We start from the raw sequence: 20822 nt of genomic DNA on the forward strand, positions 1-20822 counted from the left end.
ACAATTTTTTCCACTGTGATGGTTTCCCAGGATGTCAGGATTCTCGCCTCGCATTAAGATACATATCACATAGGACCAGATGTACTAAAACAGTGCATCACATCCCATGTCCATGGAAAAGCAACTCGGTAAATCTGGCTCATTAATGCAAAAACAGATTTGCAGAGTGGGGAGAACACAGCCATTCTAAGGTATTGTTGCGGTTTCTGCTTTCACAAGAGTTCTGGAAGGGGATTTCAGGAGCTATTTCTTTAATCATTTTGTAGTAAGATAATGCTTCACTGTGTAAAACAGGACTGGTAAAAGCCCTTTTAGAGTGACAGATTTTTTTGTAATTTGGTTTTTGACCCTGTTTTTGCCAGAAAATTTATTTCTCTATTTATAGAGGTGGTGGTTTGTTTGTTTTTTCTCTCTCTGGTTGGTTTTCGGGGTGGGCCGATTAGAGTAAGTACTCCTTAGAGGTGCTTTATATACCTGGAGTCGTTATCTTGACTGGCTTTGAGGCCCCTTTGGTAAATTATCATTTCTGTCAGGCATTCGGCAGAGTGAGTATGAGATGCAGTTTTGCTTTTTGATATAGTGGTTTGATACTATTGCATTTCTTCTCCTTAAAAGTGTTGATAAAAGCCCCTTTATAACATATTGGTAGTATGCAGATGAATAGAACGTTTTTAACCCTGCATGGAATATGCAGATCAGACAAACTAAATTGAGTCTGATGGAAGAATTAAAGACTAAAGCATAGCCCCCCTTATCTTAAATTTGTTTAATTTTAGCTAAAATGATGCTGCTCAGCAATAGGTTTTTTGTTGTTGTTGTTGTTTTTTTTTTTTTTGGGGGGGGGAGAATCTTACTAATAAAATACAGCAAAACTCACAGAAGTTCTAGTTCTAAAATCAACATATTAGATCCAAAACACCCCTGTGCTCACTATGTAAGTGGTTTCTCCCTTTCTCACAGCCATCAAATGACAACTTCAGTCAACATATTCATGTGTAGAATTTTAATGGAAAGAACTGTAACTTAAGTTTAAGACTGTGGTACACCGCTTTGGATGGCCCTCTGGTAAGATGATATAAAAATATTTTTCAATAAAAGGTTTGTAAAAGAAAAAGTGGCTCTGTGGCCTTTAACAGTTAAAAGGGGTCATTTTATAATTGTGCAAACAAACAGCACATAATGGGAACGTAATTTTATATAAATCTATGCATCTGGGTAAACAATACAGATCAAATGCTCATAGGGCTCAATGGAGGCATTCCCATAGATAAGGGTGGGGAGAAGTTGTTGGTTTTGGGGTGTTTTGGGGTTTTTTTTTAAACATTTATATCTCACCTGAAACCAAGCAGCTTAAAATATAAAAATTTACAATATGTGCATAAATTGGCATGCAGAAGTAAGTATAAATGTGTAAATTCTCTAGGATAATTTTCAAAAGAGGAAAATTTCATGCTGCTGCTGCCACCCAAGAGAAAGGATCCTGGAGTTGCTACAGACAATAGGTTGAACTTCTTAGCTCTGTGTGAGACGGAAGTCAAAGCAGCAAATAAAATGTTAAGAATTATTCTCAAAGGAACAGAGAAACTAAATATTATCATGAAGCCTCTATGTTATCACTGTTATATGCTCTGGTCATCCCACCTCAAAAAAAAGTATTGCAACAGTTACAGGGAATGGTAACCAAAATGATAAAAGGGGATGAAAAGCACATAGTTAAAAGAAAATAAGATAGAAGCCGACAATTATTAATGCTACTTTGAATTTGCTATACCACTTACGCCATAGTGGGGCGGGGAGGAGACAAGTAGCAGTTGTGTCTTTTTTCAAAACGTGCATGCTACGAAACTAATAAGTAGGATTTTGAAGCAAAATCAGAATTTTTTTTCTATTCAGTAGACAATTCAGCTGTAGAATTTGTTGCTACAAAGTGTGGTCAAGTCAATTAGCATAAGTTTACTTTATAAAGCGTTTAGGAAAATTCTTGGAATTACTAGCCATACAAGCTTGAGAAAGTCGTTGGTGATCGTTGGTTATGAGCAATAAGGAATGGACCTACCCAGAAGCTACTTATCACATGGATTAGCCACTGTCGAAGACAGAATATTGGGCTGACCCAGTATGGCATCTTAAAGTATTCAAACTTGTATTGAAGACCTTACAAGTTATTCAGGCATTATTGAATGTTAAATTTGAGAGTTTGCGTCTTTCTACTGCAGTTTTATCTTTATAGAATGGACCTTTTTCTAAATTGCATTTTAGCAGTTAAATTGCAATTTAGCAGTTAATATGTGCTGTCACTGCATAAATGTGAAAACTGTTACTGTGGTGGCAAGAAAACATGCACTAATGCATACATTAACTGTATGCTATATTAGATAGATTTTGAGTCCACTGGGATAGATAAGGAAAAAATGTTTGAGTACCTGATTGATAGGCGGTATATAAATACCTAAATAAATAAAAAAATAAACAAATTAGAGAGCAGGAACCACGTGGGTTATGAGTGTGGAATGCACACTGCAGTTAATGCAAGGTGCTTAGTGCAAAAGGAGGCTACAAGTGTAATGTAATGTAATTTATTTCTTATATACCGCTCCATCCGTTAGGTTCTAAGCGGTTTACAGAAAATATACATTAAGATTAGAAATAAGAAAGGTACTTGAAAAATTCCCTTACTGTCCCGAAGGCTCACAATCTAACTAAAGTACCTGGAGGGTAATAGAGAAGTGAAAAGTAGAGTTAGAGGAAAAATAAAAATAAAATAAACATTTTAACAAGACAGCATTGATCTAAATACTTTGGAAGGTAGAAGAGAGGAGAGAAAGGAATAGAAGCAGAAGGGGGAGCCGTTGAACAGTAGAATTCTGGAGAAATTTAAATGATAGAAATAGAACAAAACAAAGACAAAAGGCAAAACAATAGATAAGATTAAAGATAAATCATAAGCTGGAAAGAAAAATAAAATAAAACTTTGTCTTCAATCCACAGTTTCAGCGTCAGTGATGAAGTGGAGCAAGTAAGTTTAGGAGGAGCGATTGACGTTTCCAGAATGGGCTTCTTCAGTGCATATACAGTATGCTAATTGCAATCTAAAAAGGAAGGCTACTAAAATGGTGTGTGGTCTTCACCATAAGGCGTATGGGGACAGACTTAAAGATCTCAATATGTTTACTTTGGAGGAAAGGTGGGAGAGGGGAGATATGATAAGATGTTTAAATACCTACATGATGTAAATGCGTACGAGTTGAGTCTCTTTCATTTAAAAGGAAGCTCTGGAATGAGAAGGCATAGGTTGAAGTAAACATGCGATAGGCTCAGGAATAATCTAAGGAAATACGTTTTTACAGAAAGGGTGGTAGTTGCATGGAAGAGGTGATGGAGACAGACTGTCTGAATTCAAGAAAGCCTGGGATATGTATGTGGGATCTTTTAGAGAGGAAGAGATAATGGTTACTGTGGATGGGCAGACTGGATGGGCCATTTGGTCTTTATCTGCCACCATGTTTCTATAACCATAATGCTCTATGACCTCACAATGCAGGTGTAAAGAGCCTTAGCCTATAGGGAGGGGAGGAGATAGTGGATGCTGCGCATGGGCAGACTGGATGGGCCATTTGGCCTTTATCTGCCATCATGTTTCTATGTTTAAAACATGATGATAAATGTTTCAGTTGCAGTAATTGCAGAAAACATGAGAGTGTGCCCCAGTATCAATTACTATAGTCTTTGCACTTCCACATGATAAATTTTGATTTTTAGTAAAAGGACTGCATTCTTTCATATAGAACGATTGTATATGAAGCTGAAAGATTTGTTACTGCTGGCAACTGCACATGCAACTATTCGCATAATAGTAGCATATGTTAAATAGTTATTAAATTTTCACTGCATTTAATATGAAGTCTTAAATACTTTTGGCAATACTTATGATGAGAATTGCATCAACTAAGAATATATTTGTTCATACTAATTATGAACTACAGTCCTCGGGGACCATTTGACCAGTCAGGTTTTCAGGATACCTACAATGAATACGCAGAGATCTGCATGCAATGCAATACAATTTAAGCTTCTAACCTTGGTATTCAAATCTGTCCGGGATCTATTGCCCAAGGCAATTGCTTCTCTGCTACAGACATGTGCCTTCTCATCCTTTGAGATCACAAGACAGAGCTTTTTTGGCTGTCCCACTCTTCATTCTGTCACCAAAGTTGCAAATCGATCACATATGTTACAAGTAGCTGGACCTTTACTATGGAACTTGGTTCCAAATTCTATCCGTCTGACTTCTGATTTTATGGCATTGCGGAAAACTTTGAAAGCCTATTTAAAAATTATTTTTTTTTCGACTTGCCTTCTCAAATTTGGTTACTTTGTAATTTTGTAATTGCTTGGCTTTTTATTTTAAGGCACATTTGTAAGTTTATTGTATGCTGTTATTTTAATAATCTGCTATGTTTTGTTTTATGTATGTAATATTTTGTTTTAATTTTGTATGTATATATGTATCAAAACAGCAAAAAGTAGGAGGAACTGGAGAAAAATATAGAAAAATCAAATATCTCCAGTTAAAACCTGCGCTAATGGCTTAACCCCTTATCAACACTGGACTTAATTCCAAAGAAGTATAGCTGCAGCTTCTGAGGTGTTTTCCCCCTGTTCAGCTATACTTCTTTAGAATTAAAGTCCAGTGTTGATAAAGGGGTTAAGCCATTCGAGCATTTTTGCTACCAGCGCAGGTTTTAACTGGAGATATATTATTTGATTTATTTGTATCATTATTATCCGCATAGACGGTCGATATGCGGGCACAAGTGTGTTAAATAAAGATGTGCTTGCTAATACATCTCATGGATATGCTGAAAACCCAACTGGCCACTCGGTTACAGGAACAGGTTCTAACACTCCTTAAAGTTTACTGGTGACCATTAAATATAATTAGCACTGAAGTTCAGAGGTTACTTTACAAGATATTTATAAACAGTGGATTTATATGTATCTAAGTAGGCTATTTGAGAAAAGCTACTACTTATACATGTACACAGTATTTCAGAAAAACAAGACCCCTACACACATGACTTGATATACAATAATAAAACCTGGCTCATAAATAAGCCTGTAACAGTGCTATAAAATGATCCTGCAACAAACATGTACAAACGTCACAATTTCATGTGCACAAATGAAAATGATAAATGTCACTTAAGACCATTATTCTCCAAATCAATTTATATAAAAAATTTTAAATTATTTGCACTGACAGTGTGGAGTATTGTCACAACCCCAGACTTAAGACTAGGATTGTGCCAGGTCTATCTCCTCCAAATCCAAGCCTTACCCTGAAAAGGGCTAACCAGAGGGACAGGCTAAGCTCAGACAAACAGATAGGGTCTGAGTTACCATTGAACCACCAGGTTACAGAATCCTGGGGAGGGGAAGATGAGGGTGAGAACAGCCTGGAGCAGCAGGAGGTGCCTTACAAAAAAGAACAGCCTAAGAGGCAGGCTCACAGCACAGCTAAGGCACAACTGCTGGGCCCAATTAAGGCTAATCAGAAAGCTCAGCAGAAGCAACAGGTTGGCCCTCCCCTTTACAGGTTAGGGCGTGTCCAGCTCAGGGCTTTAGAGGCTGAACTGAGGAGAAACAATTCAGTCTGTCCTGGGTCAGCCCAGGAAGGAGGCTCAAGGGACTGGGCTCCTGAGTCATCACAGAGTCAGGACGTTGAGATGGCAGATGTTACCACTGTCCCTGAGGCCAACCAACCAACCAGCCAGCCAGCCAGGACACCATAGAACTCATGGATACTTCCCTGGAACCAGAAGAAAGCTACATGGATCAAAGCTAAGTTGGATTTCTTTGCTGTTTTTGTTTGCTTTTGAATCTGGTTTTCTTTTGGGGCTGTCTGGAAGCACCAGGCGAGTGCAGGCAGCGTGAGCAGTGCTAGGTTCACGGCTGCAGGTGTGCCTTATTGCCTGAGACAGTGAAGAAAGTGTTTTGTTGAACATTTTTACTTTTGCCTTTTTCTCTGTTTGGATGGGACTTTGGGGCTGACCGGGTGAAAGGGGTAGTATTGGGGAGAATCCACGTAAGATCCTCAGGGTAGGATTGTGGGGCCAATTTTTGGCAAGCTTTAAATAAGTGGATTCAACTACTCCCCTCCCCCACCAGCTGTTTGTTAAGTTGGCTGGGGAAGGCCTGTTAAAGACCAGGCCTAGGCAGCACATTCTAACAGTGTTTAAAAACCATTGTGAATGACCAGTGTAAAGGCTGGGTGTTCCGGTAGCCGTATTTTGCCCTTTTTGACTGTGGGACTGACAGGGCAAGGCTACAATTGAACCATTTTGGACTTACCTGCAAGCAAGGTGTGGGCTGTATTTTTTGCAAGCCCAAGTTTTATGTTTATGTTTGAGTGCAAAGCCTAAACTGTAGCTGTTTGCTACCGGAGAAATAAAGTTGGACTCAAGTTCTTTTGAAACCCTTTATTGTTCCTGACATTTGTTTTTCTTTATACTATTAAGAACCAGCAGGACCTTCAACTTCCTTTGAGGGCACGTCAAGGTCGGTCTTTACTGAGCCCTGACCGGTGGCCATTTGCAAAACCCGGCACCGGCAGGCTCACAGTATCCTCCTAACAATACCAGATCTTCAACTTGATTTGGTGGCACGTGCACTTTGGGGGGTCAACCACTACTCGGCAGCATTTGAAAGTGCCAGTAAGAACAGTTACTTACCACAACAGGTGTTATCTGGGAACAGCAGGCAGATATTCTCACTTGTGTGACGTCACCCTCGGAGCCCAGTACGGACAGTGCTAAAGTGTACTGTCACTTTAACCTTTAGAAAGCTTTAAGACTGTTCGCACTGCACATGTGAGTGCCTTCCCGCCTGACACTGGCTCGCGAGGTCATCAGTTCTATGCCCAAGTTAAGAAGCCGACAAGGGGAGGTGGGTGGGATGTGAGAATATCTGCCTGCTGTTATGGTAAGTAACTATGATTTATCCTAGAACAAGCAGGCAGCATATTCTCACATGTGGGACTCCCTAGCTTACTGAATCAGATGGAGGGAGAATTGGCCTCCAAATAAAACATAAAATGTGTAGTGCTCCGCCCAAAAAGCAGATATGTTGTCAGATTAGAGCAGGCAAAGCAAGAGAAGGAAAACAATTGAGAATAAGAGGAAAGGGTAGTAATGTAAGCAAAGCAATTTGTAGGGAGGCAGTAAAATAGGAGACAACCTTAGAGTATAGGTGAGGGAGATGCCACAAAGATTCAAGAAATAGTAGCATAGATAATAGAAAGTGGACAGGAAATGAAAGGATTTGAGATTCTACCATATGTTTTCCATGACCCCTCCATATGTGTTTCTTTTTCTTAAATGTTTTTTTCTTTCTTAAAAACTGTAGTTCACCTCTTTTGCCTTTTGTACCAGTTTGTAATAGAATGCCAAAATTTGTCTATCTTGTTTTGTCCTCCCCAATTTGTTAATTGCTATTTTAAAAACAATTGTTATACGCATTGAAATATATGATATTGCGTAGATAACAAATTCCAAACTTGAAAGGGAAAAAACTGGAAAACAAAATGAAAGGGTGGTTTCCGTTGAATAGACTAATGTTGTAGGAAAACACCGGGAACTAAATCGTAGAAAGGAGCAAAACTCCGTACTATGGACAGTAGAATATAAATGGAATGAAAGACTAGCTGACTGGGGGTTAGGTCATATGTCAAGTCACCCCCCCCCCCCACCCGAGGACTGTCTGAGAGCTCTGGAATGTTTTGTAAAGTGAACAGAGCAAGGAAAGAGGAGAAGCAGTTCTTTTCAAGCTATATGCTAGAAAGAAAACAAAGGGGAACCAGCTAAGAAGTCACTGAATAAACAGTGAACAGGCGATAGAAATCATTAAATGCTCCCATGTAAGAAGTAAGATTTGAAAATCCAAAGAGAGGAATACGCAAATTTATGCGCATAATCTGGCTATAGGTTGTACTGAGATAAAGCATTAGAGTACAGAGCTCAGAAACCTGAGAAGTAAGACCGTCTCCTATTTACAGAATTGGTAGGAAAGGTGCAATGAAGAGAGCAACCGTGAAAGTGGAGGCAATTGGAAGTAGAATACATAAAAAGAAATGTACTCCAATGGAAGTGAACTCCGGAGTGACCATATGGCTGGGAAAAATAGTTACGAGAGTAGAAAAAGACAGGAAAGGCAAAACCTTTGAGATGTGAAAATATGCATTTACTAGAAGTGACCTGGAATTTGAATCTTGGATGTTTGGTCCCAATATCGGGACTGTATTGTATGTCTTAGTCAAGTTTTAGAAATAGGAAGAAGCACAAGAAGTCCTAAGTGACGTGTGCTTGGTCATAGGAGAAAAGCGGGGTCCGAACTTACAACCCAAGGGTGCTGAGGCTGCAGCCCCAACCATTGTACCATACTCTTCTTCTGCTCGCGAGTTCAAGTTGCTTCTTAAGTGGTTGTTAAGAAGCGAGAGAGGAGGTCAAGTCCACCAAAGAATGGAGGTAGCTTGAGAGAAATAGAAAAGTGAGAGTAACCGTACAACCAGAAGGAAAAATTGTGGTTGGTGAAGAGAATGTGGGTGTACTCAACCTGGAGGAAAGCAAGTCAGTATGAGGAAGTACCCAAAAGTAGAAGATAGACATACTGGTGGTGGAACATGAAGTCCACTAGCCCAGCCAAAAAAAAGTATAATGTGGAAATTATTTAGTGTGTTTGCAGAAAATCTAAACCAGTACCACGGAAAATGAAATCCAAAAGAGTAGTTGTTGGAACTTTGAAAAAGTGAATAGCAATTACTGAATGCATGGCAGGTTGTGTATGAAAGAGGATGACATAGATATGATAGGAGACTTGGCCAGAGGCATAAGGAACTGTGGCAGGAAAAAAAAAATTCACAACCCTAGAGTACCAAGAAAGCTGTGCCAACTACTGGGTCACTCCTATGTTTCCAGAGAATAGAGCACCGTAAGTGAAAGTAATCAAAGGGTCTGCAAGTAATAAATGAACAGAATTCATTGCAGGAGCAGAAAATGCAATGGAGGAAAACTCGACTGGTATTAAAGAAATAAAGTAAAAGGTGCCACTGTAGGGCATTCTTCCTTTTTTTTTTTTGAGACTACACAGAGTACCAAAAAATGGGAAATGCTGGATATGCTTTATTATTGACCTGTGAAGTAAAATTAAGAAGAAAACACTTATTTTGTGCCAATATAGCTTTATAAAATAGGCTCATACTATAATCTTAGGAGCATATGTGCTGTTAGGCAAAATTTATACCCGTTTCAATGAAGGTGTAAATGTGTGCATGTACACATGTATTTTATAAAATGCACAGAAATTGCAGCGCTCACCTAAGCCCAAACCATGTTCTTGAGCAATGTGTAAGTACGGATTGCATAAAAGTAGGCCATTTTTTTTTTTCTGTGCATATGTTTTGTACATGAATATCCCTTATACTGTAGATTTATAAGAACCACTTTCTCCATATAAAATGTGCCTTACTCAAAGAAAAAGCTTTATAAAATGTACCTAAATAGGGCTAAAGCATGCACAACATGCACACGTTGGGAAGGCGCTCCTAGGAATGTAGGGTTTGAATTGGAGTGGGCAATAATGTATAGACTGTATTTAGAAGCCTCTTCCTGTTTTCACAGAAAATCTACCCATGCAAAAAAGAGGTATAGAAAATGTGTACCAATTTTGTTATTTCCTCTTTCAAACTTGCTGTCTTAAAGTTGCCCACTTTAGTGGTGATTTTATAAAACATTTTGCGCACACAGAGCAGAGGCATTATTAAAATGTTATTTTTATCAAAATGATTCAAAAACTACATTTCACCCTTTAATCCTTTTTTCCTTTATAGAGATCATAGGAAATACTTTCAACAAAAGCAGAAAAATTCATCTGAAAGCAGAGTTCAGCTTTTATTAGGTAAGATTAAAGACCTATTTCTGCTACTTAAGCGTGGAAGTACAGAATCTGTTGTTAACAAAGGGTCCCTTTTACAAAGTAGTGGTAACGATTCCTGGTAAGGCAAATGCTACAAAGCCATAGAAATTGCATGGGCTGCATCACATCTGCCAAATGGGAATCACTACCATGGCTTTGTAAACGGGGCCCAAAATGTTTCTATTGACTCTCATGTAAGTTTTTTTATAGTATATTGTTGTGTGCAATTTATAAACTTCCTGGATCAACTGATTCATTAAGTGATAAAGTAATTAAAAAAAAAAAAAATACATTATAGAAGAATTAACTCTCTCATATCTCAGCTCTGCAGTTAAACTGATACTATTTCAGTATAAAAAGATGTGATTAATAAAAAGGATTAAATGTATTTAAAGTTTAAATATTATCATTTCAAAGTGCAAGTCATGAAAAAAAGGACAGTTATGACTTTTTATATTCATAAATTAAAAAAAAAATTAAGTGGGCAGATCAAGTTGCTTCTAGTTATTGCTAAGATGTAAACTAAAATGGTATTAATATACAATATAAAGTTCAGCTTTATAAATGTTTTTCTGTCTAGCAAGCTATATTAAAAAAAAAAGTGATAGTTTGTGCCAACTTCTACTTTTTCGTATGACTCAATTTGAGAAAGGGTATCATGTTAGAATAGAAACTTAAAAAAATTATCAATAAAGATTCACAAAAAATAGGTTATTATTGCTCAGGATTTGACATTAATATGAAGGTACAGTAAACCATTCATCTTATTCCCTATATAAAACTGAATAAAGTAAAACTGTACTGTGAATCAAGTTTTTGACAAGAACTACCAATATGTCAATGTTTTAATTCTTAAAAATTAATTATCAAAACAGAATAAGATGGTAAAGTCTCTTGCATTGCATGGGGTCTCTGTTAAAAAAAAAAAGCAGCTTTTAAATATTTTCTTATAAGGCCACACAATTTTAAATAGCTCCATTGTACCCAGGAACGGATGTAAGGTTAGCTCAAAAGATGTTAACTCCTTCCCTTATATGCAATAGATTTTAAGAAAAGAAAAATTAGCTAGTTCCTTAATCAACTTAAGAGGAATTTTTAAAAGTTCAGACAGTTACGCTAAATGATACTCCATTACAAGTAAAGATGTTGGGCAAACAGAGCACCATGCTGGTAATTTTGGGACTTTCATTAAAATGTCAGCTTTTATTCCAATAAAAAAATATTTATTCAGAGGTCTACCTTCCAACCAATGAATATTATGTTTTTATTACTTGTGTAACGCTTCAAATAGTTTTCCTGTATACATTTCAAACATTCCAAGTTCATCGCAAGAAATCCTATTAAAACTTTTGACATCTATGCTTTACTTATGAGGGGGTGCTGAAAAGTACTAGCCCAATCAACCAATTTCCTAAATTCTGAGCGTTAATTTGTCACTGTAGCTGAAAAGAGTGTCATATTTCATTAAGTGCAAATTTGCAGAAATGAAATTCTGTGTTGTCACTGTTTCAGATCACTGATTGAACCATATCCACATCATTCTCTTGATTGGGCTGAGAACTTTTCAGCACCCCTTTGTGTGTTCTGTGTATGACGAGTTTTATTTAACAGGTTTAGTTCACAACTTGCTTGCTTAAAAATGATTTAATTGGAACAAGCGGAGATTGACATATTGCAATATAGCTTCCTCTTGTACTAAGCTACGGTAGAAATTTTCTACCACGGGGCACTAAATTCTCTGACGCTCATAGGAATTCTAAAAGCGCCAGAGCAGCATTGGCGCATTTAGCGTGCCAGGATGAGGTAGAAACCTCTACCGCAGCTTAGTAAAAGGGAGGGGGGGTTAAAATGTAGACCTGTTTCTTAAGACATACTTAAATTCTTTTTAACATACCTATTAGTAAACTCTATAAACCTGGGAGGTTCTCCAGAGAGAGTAACAGTACCAGGCTGTTGGAAAGACATGATTCTATTACAGTGAGCAGCAGGTCTGAAAAAAACAAACAAAAAAAACAAGATCAAACTTAAAAAGCATTTACCATTTAAAAAAAAACTTTGCTCATAAAATGTGGGGACCAACTGAAGAAAATGCTAAATATAAAATTGAAGTGTTACCACAATATTAACACAGAGGAGATAAAGCAAAATAAATTTTCCAGACTGCTAACAATGTAAAGAAGAGATTAAAAAAAAAAAAATCCCAGAAGGAAAAAAATTTGTCACGATGTATTATTAAACAATTACAACAAATTGTTTGTTTGTAATATGCAGCATATGATCAGAGGGTTTTTTGTTGTTGCATGTATTGGATGTAATTTAATAGTAAAAAAAGTGTTGGACATACTTTCCCAGTTCTGAATCTCTCTGATAAAATTGGCTAAAAGGGCTGGAAATGAGGTTAAAATTTAAGATTTGTGGGAAGTTACATTTTCACAATTTTCTTTGTTTGCATCTGTGAATTAATAATATTTTAGATTTAAATAACACAAAATGTGCTCAGTAAAATATACATATAAAGCAAAAGTTAGAACTGAATAATTTTATGAAAGCAGCAGTTAATTTTTTTTTCATCTTTCCACAATTCATGTTTGACTGCATGTATTTATGTATGTATATATGTATATAATCTAAAACAGATGTCTGGGTTTTGCTATTGACTGGTATTTAAATACTATTTTCAAACATACTTATTGTAGAAAAAAATGAAAAATAATGTCCTGGTTTTAATTAAATGAAGCCTAGAAACCATGACGCAAGTCTTAAATAGTTCTGAATGAATATGAAGCACAGATCATGGTGCTTTTATTCCTGTGTTTGTATTATTGGCACTTTTACTTCTCTTATCTAGCTTATTTTTGGGGTAGTTTTTAATAACATTTATTGAACAAGCAGGGTGAACTTCCTTTAGATTGCATAATACATTGTGTCTAATTTTTAGGGGATAAATAAGTTTCAAAATTTATTTTGTGTAATTAAAAAAAAAAAAAATCTGGTGCTTGTTAAAGTAGATTTTAATCTAGTTACATGTACTTTTGTATACAAGCTATATTTTTATGGATAGCTGAATCTGTTCTTTTGAGCAGGCAAAATTAAACAAGCTTATATTTGAGCTATCTTAACGCCAAGACAGAGGTACAATAATTGCAGGCATCCCTTTCATTTGAAATGCAGTGCTATTAAAATATCCTTCATGTTTTCAAATAACATGTCATATGTGTTAAAACACTGTAAACACAAGTCAAGAGCTGCAAGACTTGTGATAGTGAGGTATTAAAAATACTAAATGCTCTAAAATGGCTAGAGATTGTTATACAGTGCTAAACTAAGGGAACCATAAATACCTCTCTTTTACATAATTGTCCTGGCCTTTCACATTTTGTTAATTGTGACAGGTAATGCATTTTGATAGTGTAGAGTTGGCTGAGGCCAGTTGAAGGGTTAACAGAGCAGACCTTGGCAGCATGGGTATTGTAGGCACCAAGAATCATGGGAGTTGTCGTAAAACTCCCTTTCTTTGCATTGCTTCCTGTAATGGCTGCCAGCTAGAAGGTAATCTTTGTTCTTTTTTTCCTATACAAGACGACCTATATTTTCTACATAGAAAAATTGAAAAAATTAGGCTCAAATATGTAAAAGCTCAAGCTACCACTGTTTTCAGAGTGCAGGAAACGGTTATGATAGAGAACGAGACTGTTTTCAGAATGTAGGAAATTGATGGATAGAGAACGAGATGGACATAGAAGGGAAATCTTTTTAAGGAGTCTTGTCGTGTTTACTGCACAATATTCATAGCATGCTTATTATTACTGATGGGGGGAGGGGACTTGTTTGCCATTCCTGGTTAAAATTTCACTTTACTAGTGCCTCTACGTTTTGCTTGGAAGGTAATGCTGCAGCTGCCTGGTTTTCAGAAGCCGGCTGTGACGATGTTCAGGTGCATTATGTGTTGTTATGCCAGTTGTTACTTATCTGTGCAATACAATCTACAAGCAAACAAAGACAGTAAGAGGGTCTCAAGATGAAGCTCCGTTTGAAATTAAATGGTGCAGAACAGTTTAATGTTGGGGAGTTTGTGCTTCCCAGTAATTCCCAACGCTAAAGCTGCATTGTCTGTAAGCAATGAAGCAGCGATTAGTGGCACACACACAAAAAAAAAACCTGAAGAATGTTGGCTTGTAACGTTCAAAATATATAACCGGGAAGCTTTATATTTAGTGCTGGGTTGTTCCAGTTGCCATTTTAATGGATTTTAACTTGGTGTTCTGTATATATGTAATTTATAGCCCTGGGAGATAAAATATACTTTTGGCACTTATTTAAGTGCAGTACTCGGAGGAAAATAGTTGCTTTAAAAAATATGGTCAAATTCTGTATATTTTTTTTTTTTGTGGTTGCATTTTGATGCCCTGTGTTCCCTCCCTGCAGCAAGATAGTTTTTTTTTTTCTATTTTTTCCTGAGACCAATGTACTAATAAGCATTAAAAAATATAGCTTCATGTGCTAAAACTCAAATACTAGAATTCTTTGCAACAGAAACAACAAAACATGAAAAAAAGTGAATAAAAAAACAAAAGCATTTTACTGCACAGAATTGACAATGAAAATTTTGCATATGGGCAATAACATTCATATAGTTTGTATGTAAAATATTGTTTAAACTGTATTAATAATAATAACTATTTTTGTATACCGCAATAGCACAAACAGTTCAGAGCGGTTTACAATGCAAGAAACTGTACATATGTAGCGAAAATACAATGCAAGAGAATGTACAGTGCAGTTGAGAGCAGTTTACAATGCAAGAGACTGTACATATACAGCGAGGATACAATGTAAGAGAATGTATAATGCAGTTGAGAGCAGACACTAAAGAAATTTATCAAAGAGGTAAGATTTGAGAGATTTCCTGAAGGATAAGTAAGATGCAGGTGTTCCTCAGTAGAGAGAGATTCGAAGAGAAAGTGCTTCTCTTCAGTGGTACCAGGAAGAACACTGACCAAGTAAAAAAAGAGATTTAAGGAGACCACCTGGGCAACAGTGGTGACCTGCCTATGCAGCAGATTTTGAGCCAAGAGAAGCACTGGCTTAGAATCAAAAGCAGGTTAACTGCATCTGGACAGGGAGATGTCTCGTAGATAGCACAGGCCATGAGCAAGCAGCCAAAAGTAGCTTGTCAATGAGGAAAAGGTCAGGAGTCAGATCATGCTGACAGAAGTCACAGGCTCTGACTGGAGTGAGCATGCCAGCAAGGTATTCATATTTTGTAAAAATATGTAACGTGTGGAGATTGGAGTAGGTGCCATAGACAACCAATTTTCACTCATAGCTACGAGGGTGTTTCAAAAATAACGGAAAATTGACAGATTTCATGAAATGAATACCCCTAGCATTTCAAACTCACATGCAGGGAAGATACATTCTTAGAGGAAGAGTTGACTCTACCCAATAGATGTCATGGCATGCTTAATCAGTAGGACACCATATACAAAATGGCCTTAGCACCCTTAGTTGTTTGCACAGTAGAGGAGCAGCGAGCAGTCGTCATTTTTGTGGTCGGAGGGTGCAAAATCTCATGAAATTCTTAGAAGAATGCTGCAACAGTATGGAGATTCCTGCATTGGCAAGAGAAGAGCATACGAGTGCGTTTAAAAAAAGGATGAACATCAATTCCTGATGAGGAACTTTCCGGGCATCCCTGCACAGCTGTCACTGACGAAAAGATGGGTCATGCTGACATCATTATTCATGAAAACTGGCAAATTTCTTTAGACGTTCTGGCCAGGGAATTGATGTCAGTATCGATTTGCACATACCATTATCATGGAGCTTTTCAAGTATTGTAAACTGGCGAGTGCCTAGGATGCTGACTGATGAGCACAAGATGATTCATATGAAGACTTTCACAGCCTTTTTGGTGCAGTATAACGATGAAGGAGAAGGCTTCCTGGTACATATCATCACAGGGGATGAAACCTGGGTGCATCGCTATGAACCTGAAAGCAAGGAGAAATTAGGTTCTTACCTGCTAATTTACTTTCTTTTAGCTTCTCCAGACCAGTAGAGGTTAATCTTTACGAATGGGTATATATCCAATCATGACCAGCAGGTGGAGACTGAAAACAAAACTGTGGGACAGTATATAATATACTCCCTTCTCTATTTACATCAGTCTGCCGAATAGCCAAGCAGAACTAAGAACTGGAAAACAGAAAGAAAACAATACTCCGAAGAGGAGTAACAAATAACATACCCAAATGCTGTTGGAAAATGCAGAGGAGAAATACCAGAAGGAAAATGTCCCCACAGCTCGCCAGCTAAGCCAGCCGAGCCACAGCCGCTGTTCTTTAATTCTCCCCGGCCCTAGAAAAATACTAGAACCCGCAGCAAAAAACAAAAACTGCCCGCGAAACAGCCCCAACAACAACAACAGACAGGGTGGGGACCTCTACTGCAGTGGTTCCCAACCCTGTCCTGGAGGAACACCAGGCCAATTGGGTTTTCAGGCTAGCCCTAATGAATATGCATGAAGCAAATTTGCATGCCTATCACTTCCATCATATGCAAATCTCTCTCATGCATATTCATTAGGGCTAGCCTGAAAACCCGATTGGCCTGGTGTTCCTCCAGGACAGGGTTGGGAATCACTGGTCTGGAGAAGCTAAAAGAAAGTAAATTAGCAGGTAAGAACCTAATTTCTCCTTCTTTAGCACTCTCCAGACCAGTAGAGGTTAATCTTTACGAATGGGACGTACCAAAGCAGTCCCTCACACGGGCGGGACCCCCGAAGGGCTGACACCAGAACACACACACCGAACACCGCGTCCTGACGCACCAGAACATCTACCCGAAAGAGTCTGACAAAGGAATACAAGGAAGACCAAACCGCAGCCTTACAAATGTCCACTGGAGGCACGAGCGACGACTCAGCCCAAGAAGCCGCCTGACCCCGAGTAGAATGAGCTTTGAGAAACTCCGGAACGGGCTGCTGCCCCAGAAGAGAAGCGGAAGCAATAGTCTCCTTGATCTAGCATGCAATAGTAGCCCTAGAAGCACCAGCCCCCCTAAGAGGACCAGTCAGAAGGACAAAGAGATGATTTTATTTCCTGATCTCCTGGGTCCGTTGCACATAAGAGCGAAGGACCCGACCAACATCCAACTTGCTCAGCTGTCTTTGCTCAGAAGAGCCCTCCCAACTACCCAAGACCGGGAGGACCACAGATTGATTGACATGAAAAGGAAAAAACTACTTTCGGCAGAAAAGGAAGGAACAGTCCTCAAGACAACCTGCTCCCTAGAAAACTCCAAGAAGGGAGCCCTACAAGAGAAAACCTGTAGCTCAGAAACACACCTAGCGGAAGAAATGTCCACCAAAAAGACCGTCTTCAGAGTAAGGTCCTTCAAAGAGCAGCCGCCCAACGGTTCGAAGGGCGGGTGCATCAGAATAGAGACAACCAGACAGATTCCAAGAGGGAATAGAGGACCGCACAGGAGGCCTGAGCACCTTGGCCGCCGGCAAAAAGCGAATCACATCAGGAATGGCTGTCAAACGCTGACCCGTCACAAACCCCCGAAAGGCTGACAAGGCCACAAGCTGAACCCGGAGAGAAGCCGAAGCCAGGCCTCTATCCAGGCCATCTTGCAAGAACTCTAGGATGTTAGGCACAGAAACGCGAAGAGAGACCCCTCCCCGCACCCGGCACCACCCCTCAAAGAAGTGCCAAATCCACACAGAAGCCTGAGAGGTAGAAAGCCTCCAGGACCCCAAGAGTGTAGAAATCACCCTATCTGAATACCCCTTCTTACCAAGGCGACCCCTTTCAAAAGCCAAGCCTAAGACAGAAGGGAGACGGGTCGAACATGGGAATGGGACCCTGCGTCAGAAGGTCGTCCAAGGGAGGCAGAGGAAGAGGATCCACCACCAGAGTGTCACCAGATCTGCGTATCACGGATGTCGAGGCCAATCTGGAGCCACCAGAACTACCAGATCTGGATGGCGAACAATGCGGAGAAGAACTCTGCCCACTAATGGCCACGGAGGGAACATGCACAACAGCCCCTCTGTGGGCTCTCCCAAAGCAGCAGTGGTGGTTGGCCGCAAAAATGGTGCTGTAAACAGGCTGCTTGTGGCCAGCCCTGCCAGGGCCTTTTCTCTGCTGTGTCAGAAGTGATGTGGTATAGAAAAGGCCCTGGTGGGGCCAGCAGCCTGTTTAGAGCACCGTCTTTGCTGGCCGTCCACCACTGCTGCTTTGGGAGGACCCACAGGTTAAGAGATACTGGCTCCACATGATTGGGGGGGGGCGGATAGTCAGAGGCCAGACCCTCATGGGGAGGGAGGAGGCAGCGATTGGTAAGTGAGAGAGGGCAGACCTGCAGAAGGGGGAGGGTATATGGACGGTGGATCACAATTGTGGGTGGGGAGAGGAGGAGACATGGACCAAATGTTTGGGGGAGGGGGAAGAAGAAAGGATATGGATGCTGGACCCACAGAGTGGAGGGGAGGAGAGATAGATGTTAGATAGATTGTGAGCCCACCAGGACAATGCTTGAGTACCTGATTGTAAAACCGCTTAGATAACCTTGATAGGCAGTATATATAAAAAAAAAGATCCTAATAATAATGTTGGACCCATAAGTGTGTGGGGGTAGGGGATAGGAATGGATGCAGGACCTACAAGTGGGGAGAATGGTAGAGAGAGTGACTCAGACTAGAATGGGTGGTGGGAAGGGAGGAAGAGATCCTTGGCCATGGAGAGATGGAGACAAGGCGGGGGATGGTAGAGAGAGAGGAAGAGTGGCCCAGACCTGAAAGGGGGTAGGAAGAGATTCTTAGCCAGTGACGAGAGGGAGATAGAGATACCACACCTTGGGGGCCAGGGAGGGAATTAGCGTGTGAGTGAGAGAGAGGTGGGATTTAGAGGGAGACAAAAGGCAGTAGAAGAAACGGAGGAGGTTGGAACCTGAGGAAGGAACTTCAGGTCTTAGGATAGGAGAATTCTGTGCAACCACCACTACAAATAAACTTTGCAGAATTTTGAAATACTGTGTGCAGTATTTTCAATTTTTTATTTGCACAGAATTCCACCAGGAGTAATAGCTTGATTTATACAATAGTGGGGAAGGAGTGTGGGGATAAATGGCTGTATTCTCCTGCTGTTTACAAAGCCTACCTGTATTGGGGGCTCTATCTTGCTTTCTCTGTGGACATAGAGGGCTGAATGGAACCAGAATAGTAGGTGATTACAGAGCTGAGGGACTCTCATTCTGGTTGCTTAGTAACATAAGGTAGTCATGCAAAAAGGATATGCAGGATAGATTGCCCAAGATAAACGTAATTGTGAGAAGAAGCATTTAAACAGCATTTTGCAAAGGCATAAATAGAATGCCCATGACTGAAGTCATTCTACGATGGGCTGTAGTTGACAACTTCAGACAGACAGTTAGTGAACCGAGATGTGTTCTGGTAAAGGCAATTTTGCCTGCTGACTGCAGAAGTTGATATAAAGTCTGCAATCTAAAAAGGAACTGTTTGGTTATGGCATGATTTAACCTATTAGAACCTATTAGAGACCAATAAGCTGAGGCTCTCCCTATTGGTTGAGTGGCCTTCAAATCAAATAAGGTTCTTTTGCAATCCAGCTTCAGCAGGATAAGAGTATAGTTTTACTACTACTATTAATATATGTAATTCCCTGTAACTTCGAGTGTCCCCTAATCTTTGTAATTTGACAGAGTGATGGGAAAAAAACAAAACAAAACCCCACTTGTACCCGTTCTACTCCAATCAGGATTTTGTAGACTCTTTTCCAAGCTGAAGAGCCCTAACCTTTTTAGTCTTTCCTCAGAGGAGTTCCATCCCCTTTATCATCTTGGTCGCTCTTCTTTGAACCTTTTCTAGTGCCGCTATATCTTTCTTGAGATAAGGAGACCAGAATTGACCGCAGAATTTAACTTATATTAATAGTAGTAGTAAAACTATACTCTTATCCTGCTTAAGCTGGATTGCAAAAGAACCTTATTTGATTTGAAGGCCACTCAACCAATAGGGAGAGCCTCAGCTTATTGGTCTCTAATAGGTTCTAAGAACTTAACTATTCTCTGAGTGAAAAAAAAATTCCCTCCTATTGGTTTTAAATGTAATTCCCTGTAACTTCGAGTGTCCCCTAATCTTTGTAATTTGACAGAGTGATGGGAAAAAAACAAAACCCCACTTGTACCCGTTCTACTCCAATCAGGATTTTGTAGACTCTTTTCCAAGCTGAAGAGCCCTAACCTTTTTAGTCTTTCCTCAGAGGAGTTCCATCCCCTTTATCATCTTGGTCGCTCTTCTTTGAACCTTTTCTAGTGCCGCTATATCTTTCTTGAGATAAGGAGACCAGAATTGACCGCAGAATTTAACTTATATTAATAGTAGTAGTAAAACTATACTCTTATCCTGCTTAAGCTGGATTGCAAAAGAACCTTATTTGATTTGAAGGCCACTCAACCAATAGGGAGAGCCTCAGCTTATTGGTCTCTAATAGGTTCTAAGAACTTAACTATTCTCTGAGTGAAAAAAAAATTCCCTCCTATTGGTTTTAAATGTAATTCCCTGTAACTTCGAGTGTCCCCTAATCTTTGTAATTTGACAGAGTGATGGGAAAAAAACAAAACAAAACCCCACTTGTACCCGTTCTACTCCAATCAGGATTTTGTAGACTCTTTTCCAAGCTGAAGAGCCCTAACCTTTTTAGTCTTTCCTCAGAGGAGTTCCATCCCCTTTATCATCTTGGTCGCTCTTCTTTGAACCTTTTCTAGTGCCGCTATATCTTTCTTGAGATAAGGAGACCAGAATTGACCGCAGAATTTAATTTTTA

General features: G+C 39.3%; 1 long non-coding RNA gene across 3 annotated transcripts in view; it reads left to right on the forward strand.

Annotated features, from left to right (window-relative positions):
• The window catches only part of LOC117352023, a 59146-nt gene that overhangs the window by 36313 nt on the left and 2011 nt on the right, over positions 1–20822 (forward strand). For 2 of the 3 annotated variants that reach the window (XR_004537557.1, XR_004537556.1), the window contains exon 2: positions 9884–9951. This is a non-coding gene — a long non-coding RNA (uncharacterized LOC117352023). Of the gene's footprint in view, positions 1–2985; positions 3017–9883; positions 9952–20822 lie in introns of those variants that run through there. The other variant, XR_004537558.1, reaches the window with a different exon arrangement.

This window comes from Geotrypetes seraphini, chromosome 19, assembly GCF_902459505.1.
Source record: "Geotrypetes seraphini chromosome 19, aGeoSer1.1, whole genome shotgun sequence".
Taxonomy (NCBI): Eukaryota; Metazoa; Chordata; class Amphibia; order Gymnophiona; family Dermophiidae; genus Geotrypetes; species Geotrypetes seraphini.